Below are 14,873 nucleotides of genomic sequence, written 5' to 3'. Positions count from 1 at the left end.
ATTTGCAGGTATAAAAATTGTTGGTCTACATTTTGACGTGATGATGCCGCGATATCGAATAAGGGATTTTTTGTGCTTTGATAATTGAAGGACAATTGTGAACTTTTGACGTGATCATGTCTAATATCTTATCCCTCAATGTATTTTAGAATTGAATCTATTGGATTGTTTTGTTGGTTTAATATATTTAAATATTTTGGAAGAAATTAATGTCCATATATGATGTCAAAATTTTAAATTAGGCATTATTTAAATCGATATAGTTGAAGTTAATTTTTTTTCGGACCCTCCAGACTTCAAGTCCTGAATCCGTCCCTGTGATCATGTTAATATATATTTGTTAATAAGTGATTCAAAAATTCTAACTCGCAAATTACTTGCTAGGATGACAAAATTGGGGTAATAATAGATCAGTATCGATGACATATAAATGCATTTCTTAAACAGGTCTCTCAATTGAGGAGAAGGGATCAGATATACATCTCAATTCTTAATAGATTTTTGGCTTCACCAACACATGCACATAAATATTAGAACTTCTTCGTTTCCTTGCATTTCAACAAATAAAAAAGTAATGTGGTATTCCTATTTTAGTTCTAAAAATTAGTAGAAGATACTTTTCGTTGTTTACATTTTTTTTTAGTGAGACTATCTTCTCATAATTAACCTTCTTCGCTCTTTGCGAGACATTTTCTTAATTGAAATAGTTGCGGATAATTTAAATTTCACGACAACACAATCATCTTTTGATGAAAATATAAATTATTTTATTTAGAAGAGTTTTATACATTTCTTTGCTCATTGATTTTCGATGGATATATGGTTGTCGAGAAAATATTATACATGAGTTTTAATCATAGAGCGGTAACACCGTTGTTGGGTGCAGCAAACAGGTGACAACTAAAAACAATATGGTCATATTCCTAAGTATTTTTATTTATGGGAAGATATTGACTCTCCTGTAATCTTCCATAAAATCACTCGAAATAGCCTAGAAATTTAATTATCTTTTGGGTTAAATAGTTACTGTCTAGGACGTAGTTGTAATGAACTTTTGATAATGGAGAAAACAAATAAAATAAAATTATCGCCGGGAGTATTCAACTCGCGTGAAGCGCGAGCCTTCACTCTAGTTATTTAGATGAACATCAAATAACATATTGATATATAACGTAAAAATAGGGATATATAAATCCATCATTAATTGATTGAAGTTGAGGTGGAACTTGAATTGTGAGTTGGGAACTTCCTGCTCGAGGAATCGGTTTCTACAATTCGAAGATCTAACCGTTAACATCTGATTTATTAAACATTTGACTACAATGCGGCAAAAAACCTGGTGGAGATCTAATTTCCTAGGACGTACTCTTCCAGGAAAATGGGGTAGCTGATCCTAGAGATATTGCAAACGGCTCTAGCTAGCTAGATGATCCAAGAGATACTCCTCAAGCCAAAAAATCGATATCCCCCTCAGAAATATTCATGTGTCTAACTAACTTCTATTTATATTTAAATAACAGCTTCGTTTGAATATTATCGAACTCTATACTACTATTACTGACCGGTCTTAATATAAGAAGAAACGCACAGTTCTCTTTGGAGTTACATGAAAATTTTGGGGAAATCTAGTATATTGAATTACCCTGAAATTCTTTAGAAAATTAAAGAAAAAGAAATTGCAAATGTCTACTAAGTCAAAAGGTTAGACATGAAGCCAATTGTGCCATATTGTATATGGTGAAACGTCACAATTGAGAAACAGGCTCCAGATATATACATGCATGCATTCTTAATTATCTTCAATGATTATCAAGATTTGGGTTAGGTGTTATTATTAGTATTATTATTTATAAATGTAGGACAAGATTATTATTAAAAAACTAGTGGTTGAATTTGGTCCGTTAGTTGATAATAACCTTTCATAAAAATCTTAATCTTCCGCAACTTAATAAAAATTCTACATAAAAATATCATCTACAACCAAATAAATATTGAGACAAATTATGGATATAAAGTTCATGAATAGATATTACAGCGTTGATTGGGCACCCAAAAATAATAACACAATACACCTAAATAAATAGAACAATGTGTGAAAATATAACAATTCTCAATAATTATTTTCTGCTTTTTATGTAACGAACAAAATTGAATGCATCCGGAGTAGGTATGAGTTTAATCGCGATATGACTAAAAGATTAATTTGCCGCTTTACACCAACACGTACATCCCGATACATTGGAACCATTTCCCATTGATACATGTAAATAATAAAAAAAATTGGAGAGACATGAAAACTAGTAAATTATAATCACAAAAAGGGTGCAAAATTGAGTTTGGTTGACGGTAAAATAAATAAAAAAATGTTATACATATGAGAGTAGTTGTCAATAACATTACATTACATTATATGAGTTTCTTCAAGGTCGATCGAAGCTTCCACACCTATACATTTATTAGTTTTTAACCTATACATATATGTTATGATAGAATAATCAAAATAGATAATGTGTATTGATGCTACATTTATATTTATCTTTATTTTACAAAAATATTATCGACATCAACTAAGTTAGTAAAGATAATTGTCTATTACTTAGCCGAGCTAGAATTTTGTTTGTCGTAATTTTCTCTTCTCCATAGTAAGTAGTAAGAGTAAATTAATATGACAACAATAAATTTTATTATACCCTTATTAAGTGTATGAATTCATATGACTTTATCACAAATCACTGACAAGAACTATTTATCATAGATTTTTAATATTGAAATCTATATTGATGCAAGATCTTGGAAATACCATTAAGAATAGTTGCATATATTGTTGATGTCGATTTTGTATGAAGGCTTAAAGACATAATATTGACGATCAAAGATACACTAAAATTGTGGATAAGTCTAAAAGGTCAATAAGATCACCAAAAATCGGCGATATTATCAAAAATTTACGATGATGAGTTGATTTTAATTAAGAGTGTAATGAATATGATTCTATTTTATTAAAATAAGTTTCCAAAAGAAATGATGTGGTGAAAATATTATCGTCGGTTCCAAAGATTAAAAGTTCTCCTTAGAGGAAAGGATAATGAATATGTTCAAGTACCTGAAATGAAAAAGAGATCTCAATAAATTATGTATATATCGGAAATAGATACAATCGAAACGACATCGTCGTTGTTACGATTTTGCATGTCGTAAATGAAAATGAAAATCTTGAACCAAAATCTTCAATGAATGTAAACAGAAAAATGATTGGCCAAAATAAAAACATGCCATACAATTCAATAAGAATTTACTTGAATTTCAAAACTTAAGTATTTGGAATTATAGTCCAAACACATGAATGTGTTAGTGTTACACCCCGGTTATTAATTAATTAGACGTAGAAATTTAATCAATTTCATACGTGCATTCATCATATAAAAAAAAAAGACGCATGATTAGAATAAAACGATATTGTGACTTATACCTTGTATTAAAGATTAAAAATATATAAGGACTGTTTTATAGTTTATTAAACTTTGAGGACTTGTTGGCGGTTGGTGGAAACTTTAAGTTTCCACCGACTCAAACCATTACTTATGTAAAAAAAAAAAAGGAAAAACGGGAGAGAGGAGAGAAAGTGAGGGAAAATAAAAACAGTTTTGTATACTGTCAATAAATCGTGCAATCGGACTATCATCCGACCTCCGATCGTCCTGATTTTTGGATATAGTGTTCCCAACACGTCTCTAGTTATTCTGGCCAAAGGAATTTTGATTCCAATGAGTGGTTTAGGAGATATCTGGTTCGAAATCTACTGTTTGTGCAAGATGGTTTGATGTTATAATTCCGGTATTCTGTTTTCTCAGGTAATTTTAACGTTGATTTCTTAATTTTTTCACCTGTATTTTATATGTACAGAAAGATATATGTGTCTAGTTTCATATTCTTCAAAGATCTTGTCAATTGGACTTTTGTAGGTTGAGCTAAGTGTTTTTGAATGACTAAAGGTCAATCTGACTGGGTAACTGTTTTGCTGATGCTGTGTATTTCGGGTTGTTTTTTATCATGATAAATTCGATTATATGGCATGTATTATATATGTATAGAAAGATCTATATGTCTACTTTACTGTGTTTTAAACGGTTCTTATATTGGATTTTTGTAGATTAAATTATGTATTTTTGAATGGCTAAAGGTCTATCTGTAAAATTCCGGGAAAGTCTGTTGATGCACTGTATTGCATGATGTTTTCGACCCTGATAAAATCATATATATGATATGTATTATATATTTATGGAAATCTGTGCTTATCTATTTTAACATGGTTCAAACGGTTTGTGAATTGGACTTCTAGAGCTTGAGTTATGTGTTTTTGAATGATGGAAAGTCAATCTGTAAAAACTGGATAACTTGTCTGCTGATGCTCTATATTTCGTGATATTTTTAACCCTGTTAAACTCATCCATATGGCATGTATCTTATATGTGTGGAAAGCTATGTATGTCTATTTTATCATGCTTCAAACGGATTGTCATTTCGTATTCTGTAGCTTGACTTATGGAGTTTCGAATGTTGGTATGTCGTGCTGTGTAGAACCTGCGAGTTTCGTGAATTTGATAAATCATAGTAAATTCATTCGATAGAATTATACCATGTGGAATATATAGTTACAAAGATAAATAAGTCTTCTTGTAGTATCTAAAATTTATTTGGTGATTGGTTGTTGTATGAATAAATGAGAATTTTTGGTAGGGAATGTACTCGTCCTGAAATTTCAGATTGTATAAGTTGATGTAGAAGCTTGTTTGGTGATGCGTTGTTAAATGAAATTGTATGCATTCAACATGACATTTAAATTGCATTTCATGCATTCATGACATCTCATAAAGATGTATGGGAATCGGTATGAATTAAGAGAAGTTGTCATAACGTCTCTAACTACTTTAGGTGACGTAGTTCGGGTTGGAAAATGCGAGTAAGCGATCGAGTAGTAGCGTGCGAGAGGGATGTTTTTCGACATAAGAGTTGCGTCGCGGAGAAGGTAAGTACCCGATACACTATATACTAGTAAAACGGTTCTCTAATAAACCGTACATCTATGGTTGGTATATATATATATATATATATAGAAATGTGCTTGGAAAATATGTTTGATGAATTTGGTTGTGGAAACTAATGATCGCGTATCGATTTGATTATTGAAACAATATTTCGGGCTTGGTTTGATAAAATATAATTAGTGAATTGATATTTCAAGCTTTCACTAATTAATTGACTTTAAACCGTTTTATCCATGAATTTCATATTAATTAATGAAAACTAATTTTTTTCAAATGATTTGAGAAATGCTTGGGAAATAACTTGTGGAAATAAATTCGAGTTTATTGGTGTAACTGAATTTCATATAAATTCTTGAAAATCGATTTCGATTAAGATTTTGAGTTCGGATTTCGAGAGGATTTCAAGATGATTTCTCGAACGGAAGTATAAATACTTCATTGGGCACATGTGTAGGTTATGGCCATAGACCGAATTTATTGAGGAACTATCTAGTTTTGGGTTCCTGTCATTTCTAGAGTGACGTTGGTAACGAGGACGGGCCCACGGTGAGGCCGAGGTTGGCTTTGTGCTAACCAAAGCCAAAAGACGTGGAGACGGATCGTTACCGTTTTCGTAACGATAACGGGCCCGCGGTGAGGCCGATGGTTGCGCACCTAAGCCAAAAGACGCGGTAAGGCGTATCGTTACTATACCTAGACAGGATCTAGGTACCACGTGCCAACCGACCGTCTTGGGTAAATGTTGGAGTTTCCCTGGTTTAATAAACAATTTCGATTTTACTCAATTCTGACTTGATAAAAACTACTTTAACTGGTTTGGATTTTAAATCGATAAGCCCGCGTTTTAAAGTGGATTTGGTTTTGTGAAGTCTGAACTATGATGAGATTTGATAAATATATAAATATATTCATTCCGCGTATTCGAGATAAATGCCTAGTTGGTTTCGATTTGGCGAGTGTCGGGCTAGTGGATTTTGGTAAGGGTCTTCTGGTTGTTTGGATCTTTGTTGGTTTGTGTTTTGGTTTCGAGAAACCTTTAAACTTTCTTGGGTTCATTTGAGTGTCGGGATGTTGAGTTTTGGAAAAATATATATAGATATATTCACATTGTTTTGGGGAAGATATCTAATCGATTTCGAAACTTCTTTGGGTGTATAATTTATTAGTCTATCTTTATATTATTATATTTTGTATTTGGTGCTTACTGAGTGCGTTGTCACTCATCCAAATACTACTTACTTTTTCTTGCAGTGCATAGTTTAAGCGACTCGAGAAAGCGCGGGAAGACTTCGATTTTCTTTTGTTATAAAATCTTTTATCAATTCTCGGATAGATGTAAACTCCATGTTGGTAGAGCTGAATTGTAAAAATGTAAAGACTTGTTAAATTATTCATTAAATTATATAGTAATTTAATACTTATTAATTGAGAAATTGTATTAGGCTAGTCTTAATCTCGGGTTGAGGAGGTTAAGACGCCAGTCACGGCTAGGGTGGTATTTGGGTCGTGATAGTTAGGTTGGTGGGATATAGGTGGGTATTTGTGTTAAAATGAAATGGAAAAATGAAATTGTAAGATATAAAGCACGTCCGGTACCACCTAGTATTTTCAGAGATTTGGTATTTACCATGAAGAAGAGACATATATTCTCATAATGTGGATGCAATCACTCTCAGATTTATATTGTTAGTCATGCAATATATGAAAAGTTTGATATGTGTCTGATGGATGTTGTTACAACATATCTATATTGATTGCTTGACATAAAAATTTATATGAAAATTCTGAAGGATTTAAAATATCCGAAGCATGTAAAAACTCGGAAAAATTTATTTAATAAAATTGTAAAGTCCTTATATAGGTTAAAGTAATTTGGGTGTATGTTGATCAATCGCCTGAATGAATATTGGTTAAAGCAGGGTTATGAAAATTATTCAATGTGACCTTGCATTTTTATAAAAATGAATGAATTAGAATTTTTGATAATCACCGTATATGTAGATAACTTGAAAATTGTGGAACTTCTGAAGAGTTGCAAAAGACATAAATATTTTAAAAAAAAATTTGAATTGAAGACTTGGGGACAACAAAATTTTGCCTTGATCTGCAATTCAAGCACTTTGCTAATGAAATATTGTTTTCTAATCCGCTTATAAAATTATTTTTTTCAAAATTTTATATGGATAAGACACACCCACTAAATACGTCAATAATTGTATGATTGATCTATATAAAGAACTACTATTTTCTATCCTAAAATGATGATGAAGAACCTTCTTATTCCGAATGTACCATATCTAAATGCTGTAGAGACAATAATATATTTTGCTAATAGTCTACGATATGATATATCTTTTTCGTAAATTTAATATCGATGTTTAGTTCTTCACCAATCATTAGAAGAGAGTTAAGCTTTTACTTCCATATTTCCAAGGAGGAATTGATATATATGGTTTTATTTCACTCCAAACTCATATTTTAATGTCAAATCGATTTCGATATGTATCTGTTATTTTTTCAAAATAAATATAGAAATATAAATCTAGTAAAATCTTAAATTAAATTCAAAATAATCGAGTTTGGAGTATAATTTATTTATTATATATTTTAATTAAAATATAATAATATAATAATTTATTTCATGTTAATTTAATATTAGTTATTAGTTATTTTTGTAATCAATTTATATATTAATTTTAATAAATATTCTGAAAATATAGCGTTTTCCTCCAACAGACGTCTTGACTTGTACTATAAAGTGTCGATCAATAATTCACTAATCATTTAGATTTCCAAAGAAAATGAAAATCAGAAGAAGACAAAATAAAGATAGAACGTATGGGGTTAGCTATGGCCCCCATAGTGATGTTTTCGGGCCCATCTATCATGAAGGAGAAATAAAATGAGCTTTCCTAAAGTAAATATAATGATCGATCAAATTTCAATGGGCGTCTGGACGTATTTAGTATTTAAGATTTAAAATTTGATCGATCAAATTTCTACCGATTAATATAACAATCTCTCGAAAATTTGAATAAATGAAAATAAAATTCTAAGACGATATTATTTTTGGGTTAAAAAACTTAAATTCTATTATCTAATCATTTAGACGTAAGAAAAAATAAAAGAAAAAAATATCGTTGTTGTAAGAAAAAGAAAAAAGTAAAGAAAAGAATAACATTACATGTATAAGGAAAACTAAACTATTTATTGAAAAAGAAAAATAAAAATATTAAAAAATTGAAGAAAATAAAAGAAAAATATAAATGCATATGCTAAGAGCTTCAAATCAGAGGAGCCGCCTTAGCGCGTCTAGTTATAAAGTGTCCACCAAAATGATCCATTCAAGGACAATGCCTTCGTATCATGCAGTACCGCCACACATATTTTATTTATAAAATCAAAAAATGGAAGGCTGTGACAATGCCGATGGAACTCACCACCACTTGTAAGCCTTACAAGTGAGTAGCTACTACCAATAGTGCATTACAATTTAGCTGCGAAGAACATTGCCCTTCTTTTTATCTCTTGTGGTTGGTTGCCAAAGCGAGTTTGGTTCCTTCTTTTTCCTACTTTGGATGTTGACAATTGGGTGGCTGAGGACTTCTTTTCTCCGGGGTTTCCGATTGTATATATAAAGACTTGATCCTAGGAAAAGTGGCTCGATGGACAATGGCTCATCTGGAAAAATAAAAAACGTGTGTGGTCGGATTTGGTTTTTATGGTCCCTTTGTCTACTGCTTTGACGGAAAACTGTCCCTTAGGGATTTTGTGGCTACCGAGCCACACCACCGGATAATAAATTTTTCATATCTCAAAATGTATTTTACTAGCAAACTGTTACCTCACGATTTTTCGCTAACAAAATCATACCTAACCATTAGATTTCTTAACAAACTCATACTTTCTGTCAAAAATCGCCTATGTGGCACCAAACTTCCGTCAAGTGTGCACAGTCATTGCCAAACAAGTAACACATCACCTATGACTCAGCAAAAATGACAAGTCAACAAAAATGGGACGATTATCACTCCTGACCCATTGGGTAACATTGCAAGTTTTGACGAGTGTTGAGATGTTAGAAATTCTTACCATGTAGAATTTCTAGGATACAACAACACTTCAATAGGGCTTGATAAAATAAAGACTTGATATGTCAAGACTCAGATGTTTCGCCGTTAGACCTGGCAATATAGAAAAACCGTTTGATATATGCTTAGAGATATTGATTGCTCAATGTTCTTAAGGAATTAATGCTCCCACTATGTTCCTTCTTGGATTATGGATACTATTCCTTTACTAAGCACATCTTAGAGAACCAAAGTAGCAAAACAATCAAATCTCTCCACTGAACAAGAACGAAAACGAAAAAATCTATTTAGATAGAAAGAATGCATATATTTTATCTCACATTTCTATCATATTTCTAGTATTCTTAAACGAATGAAAACAATCTATATATAGGTTTATGAATTAGAGTACATGTTAGTGATTTCTATTGGTACCTTTTTGAAACATTATGTCTATTTAGAAAATATTCAGTCCAATAGACATTTATTTTATCCAAACATACCTTTTTTTCATACTAAAATCGATACTGATTTATTTATTTTAATGGTATTAAAACTGTAACAATCTGCATTGGAAAGGTATGTGAAAGACGATGGGCTATAAAAAGATTGATTGGTCCTATCCATATCAACAAGTTGAAACTGCTTTTCGAAAATACATCCATAGGAATTCCAAAATTAAACGTGCTTACGCCGTGCTCATCGTGCCGCCGATGCCGATAACTTACATAACAATTCTTTTTTGTTATGGCTTAAATTCCTTTATTTAATCGCTAACAAACTTAAAATTTTCAACATAAAAAATCCCTTAATTTTTAATAACTAATATATATATAACATTGCCTGTGTTTGACGACTTTTTTTTTTTTATGAAAAAACCCTTATTTAACATTAACATCACTCTATATATACATATATAGAGTGTGTTAGTTACCAAAATATATTTCGACAATTATTACCTTATGTTGTAATTTTCTCAAGTCCTATTGGATAATGCTTAATATATTATGGCTAATAGCTTCTTGGAAAAAAATTATTAGCTTCTACATAAAGGGAGGTCTCTGACTTTTAATTAGCATCGATTTTTTTTAGTATGACTTCTAGCATCATATTCATATACTATAATCGATTCCTTTAGTAATATTTTCACTTGGTCAAAATATATTTCTCTGACTATACAGTACATATGCCAACTAGCCTTTTCCATTTATGTCAAAAGTCTACAAAAATAAATGTTCATTACTTACAACCTTTTAAACTCTAATGCATACATTTATATAATGTTCATTGAAATTTGTTAAAATAAAATAAAATAAAATCAAGGAATCTTATGTGAATGTATGGTTCACTGTTTTTTCCTTATAAATAGTTATTTTTTAGTGGTTAAATTGTTTTACGTGACCTCCAAACCCACATCGTGACCCGTTATTATAGGTATGTGAAGTTATTTACATTTCAAATTATCAAACATACAAAATCGGACGCTAAATTCCTTACTAATGCAAATAATAAAAAAAAGAGGCAAATTATATTTAGTTTTTTTTAAACTACTGATTCTATTTGCAAAAGAAAGTTTTTCGGGTGCTGTAATTTTTTTTTCTAAATGTCTTATTAGTAGATCATTTGAAGAACCGTTCGTAAGCATTGATCATCCCTCGTTTTGGCATTCAAATTGTGATACACGAGTAAGCGTGCTAGCTCCAAATAATTATGGGTAACTATTTTAAAAGGGGCAAAAGAGAGTTTGTTGGACGTAAAGCACTTGCTCTTTTGGGAAGTGGTCTGCTCTAATTTTACCATTTTTTTTTACATATGAATCGATCACTCTATAATTCAAAAATAAAATATAATAATAACTTATCTATAAAAGAATTGAACTATGGAAATAAATTCTAAAATAATCAAGTGATATAGATATGTCTAATTCAAATGACACCATTTCATATAAAGTAGGGACACTTCATAGTGTCGGAGTTTTAAAAAAAAAAATGGGGCTCTTCATATATTGTCATTTAATATGGAGTGTGATTTGGAAATGAAAAGAAGCATTCCAACTAAAAAGCTCGAGTGTCTATTGTCTTGATTGATTCCTCTATGAGTCTGAGATGGTAATAAGTAAGACATATATATATAATCATGCTCGTTAGAGATTCATTCAAAATGTTAGCTGCATGTCCTACTCATATATTTCTTTCAGTCTATTTTAAGTGTCTCGTAATGAAAATTGCGAATCTTAAGAAAACAATTAATGATAGGAAAAACTATTTGTCTATCCATCATTTATTATTCAGAAGTCATAAATATTTATTCAAAATGAAATATTAATTAGAATAAATGCAGGAATAATATTGAAAAAAATAGCTCAAATATTCATAAATTTTATAAAAAAATACTTGAAATGGACCAAAACAAATATCATTACGAGACACTTGAAGTGGACCGGAAAAAATATTATATGTGACGTTTAGATCCAAGAGAGAGGCCATTATATCATCACTTTTTAGCCCCAATATTGGAATTGATATTAATTATTCAAGAGGGACAAGTCTTTTTTGAAGGATATTGATTAAATTAATGTCTCGAAATATTTTTTTCCTCAAGAGATAGAATGTGATTATTTAATTCAAGGTTTCATTTTCGCCACATAAATATATTCCACACCAATAAATATTCGGGTTTTATATTTTTTTCAGGGATATTCTTTTCCCTTGAGTAATAAATTTGCACAGAGAAATCAAATTTAAACATATATAATTTCATATTAATGAAGAATTAATGGATCGATGATCAAGATTGAGGTAGAAAATTTCCATTATCTACCATGGTCATCATTTTTAAAATTTTTTGGTATAAAATTTTTAATCAATCAACTAAAGAGGAGTTACCCCAACTCCATCTCTTTGTTCAAAAAGAGTCGTTCCACGCTGACTCGCTGAGGTTATATATTCACATTCCAAAATTACTCATCGAATGTGGTTTACATATTACAACTAAAACACTTTCTATTGATAATCAAAAATAAAATAAAACACTTTATAGTGACCATGATGGTCTTCTTTCTGAAATCTGAGCAAATACAGACAGCAGAATATATATACATGGAATACATATGCTTATTAGATAATGGATGATTCGAGAAGTTCACCAACGCTAAATAAAAGTTGATATTATGTATGAAATTGAGCACATGCCACCGTGTATACCTTTCTATAATTCAATGAGCTAGCTGTCCATTTTTGGGAAAAAATAATTTGCTGTCGCATTAAAATAAATAAGATACAAACATACCTTTGAATTACAGTAATAGACATTTAAAGTAATAGTAAAAATTAATAGCTACTCTTTTTTTTTTCTCTCTTTGGAGGTTAAATGATAGATATTTCGAATGCCAGCTGATGCATATTCTATAGCGTACCATTTATTTGTCTAAAAATAAAATTGCATATATATATATATATCATGATATACGTAGGCTATATCTGAAAAAAGGATTTAAAAGACATCAATATATATCCAAAACATATATACCAAATTTTGGAGCTTTTAGCAGGACATACATATGTTCCTTCTTTGAACTCAATGCGCAATTATTTTTTACTAGAATACATATAGGTGAACAAAGCAAGCCGAATTGATGATCCAAAATCTGCAAAAGAATATTAAGTAATATGATACCAAAACAGAGTTCTGTAGAAATAAATTGTGCTGTACTATTGTTCTCCAGAAATAGAATTTTCAATTTCCAATTTACTTTTCTCCTTTGACTATGACACCAGATTTTCACTGTGCCCCTTTCGAAAAAGAAAAAGAATTTAAGCATGCTTTGATTGATCACATTAATTTGAATGAAATATTAATACTCCCTGATTATCATTAATTAAAACGGATATAATAGACCATCAAAAAAGAAAAAAGAAAAAATGTTGTGGATATGAAGTTACCGAATAAACAAGTTCACTAGGAAGATTAGGCATAGTACACTCATTCTAGACAAAATAATAGTTTGCAACAAAAAATTCTCAAAATATAGAATTTCAAGGCTCTCACGCGTACATATATATAATAATCAATTTCAGCAATAATAATTAAAATTTCATATTTTTCATGCCCACCTATGTATCAGTGCCAGCAAATTTCAACTTTCTTATGTGTAAAAACACATTTGTGAGTGACAAGCCAAAAGTTAATTAAATCTGGAAAAAAAAATTTATTCTTCTTGAATTCCTAAAGTAAATTTGTTGTTCTACAATCACTAGCTATGAAGACCTAAGAACCTTAACACCAAAAATGGAGCAGAACCACTTTTCCTAAAGTTAATTAGGTTGTTGGCTCACAATTAATCATAATTTTCTTCTGGCTCACAATTAATCATAATTTTCTTCTGGCTCACAATTACTACTAGTAACAATCAGTCCAGTCCCTTGTTCCACTAATTCCTTTGGTCACAACTTAATGAATTTTTATTAAAATTTATGTTACTTCCCAGGTGTTAGTTATGAAGTGAAATAGAGACCCCAAACGTCCATTGCAAGAAAGGCACTCTACAGTAGAGCACTTGTCTTATGTCGTATAGGGATATTATTGTCACGACCCAAAAACCACCCTAGCTGTGATCGACGTCTTAACCTCCTCAACCCGAGATTTAGACCAGCCTAATACAATTTCTCAATTAACAAGTATTAAATTACTGTATAATTTAATGAATAACTTAACAAGTCTTAACATTTTTTCAATTCAGCTCTACCAACATGGAGTTTACATCTATCCGAGAATTAATAAAAGATTTTATAATAAAAGAAAAATCAAAGTCTTCTAGCGCTTCCTCGGGTAGCTTAAACTATGCACTGCAAGAAAAAGTAAGTAGTATTTGGATGAGTGACAACGCACTCAGTAAGCACCAAATACAAAATATAATAATATAAAAATAGACTAATAATTTATACACCCAAAAAAGTTTCGAAATCGATTAGATATTTTACAAACTCGATTTCTTCCCAAAACAATGAGAATATATTTATATATATTTTTCCAAAACTCAACATCCCGACACTCAAATGAACCCAAGAAAGTTTAAAGGTTTCTCGAAACCAAAACACAAACCAACAAAGATCCGAACAACCATAAGACCCTTACCAAAATCCACTAGCCCGACACTCGCCAAATCGAAACCAACTAGACATTTATCTTGAATACGCGGAATGAATATATTTATATTTTTATCAAATCTCATCATAGTTCAGACTTCACAAAACCAAATCTGCTTTAAAACGCGGACTTATCGATTTAAAATCCAAACCAGTTAAAGTAGTTTTTATCAAGTCAGAATTGAGTAAAATCGAAATGGTTTATTAAACCAGGAAAACTCCGACATTTACCCAAGTCGGTCGGTTAGCACGTGGTACCTAGATCGTGTCTAGGTACAGTAACGATACGCCTTACCGCGTCTTTTGGCTTAGGTGCGCAACCATCAGCCTCACCGCGGGCCCGTCATCGTTACGAAAACGGTAACGATCCGTCTCCACGTCTTTTGACTTTGGTTAGCACAAAGCCAACCTCGGCCTCACCGTGGACCCGTCCACGTTACCAATGTCACTCTAGAAATGACAGGAACCCAAAACTAGATAGTTCCTCAATAAATTCGGTCTATGGCCATAACTTACACATGTGCCCAATGAAGTATTTATACTTCCGTTCGAGAAATCATCTCGAAATCCGAACTCAAAATCTTAATCGAAACCAATTTTCAAGAATTTATATG

Source organism: Rutidosis leptorrhynchoides, unplaced genomic scaffold, assembly GCF_046630445.1.
Source record: "Rutidosis leptorrhynchoides isolate AG116_Rl617_1_P2 unplaced genomic scaffold, CSIRO_AGI_Rlap_v1 contig398, whole genome shotgun sequence".
NCBI lineage: Eukaryota > Viridiplantae > Streptophyta > Magnoliopsida > Asterales > Asteraceae > Rutidosis > Rutidosis leptorrhynchoides.
The sequence above is the reverse complement of the archived record's forward strand: the minus strand, read 5'-3'. Positions refer to the sequence as shown.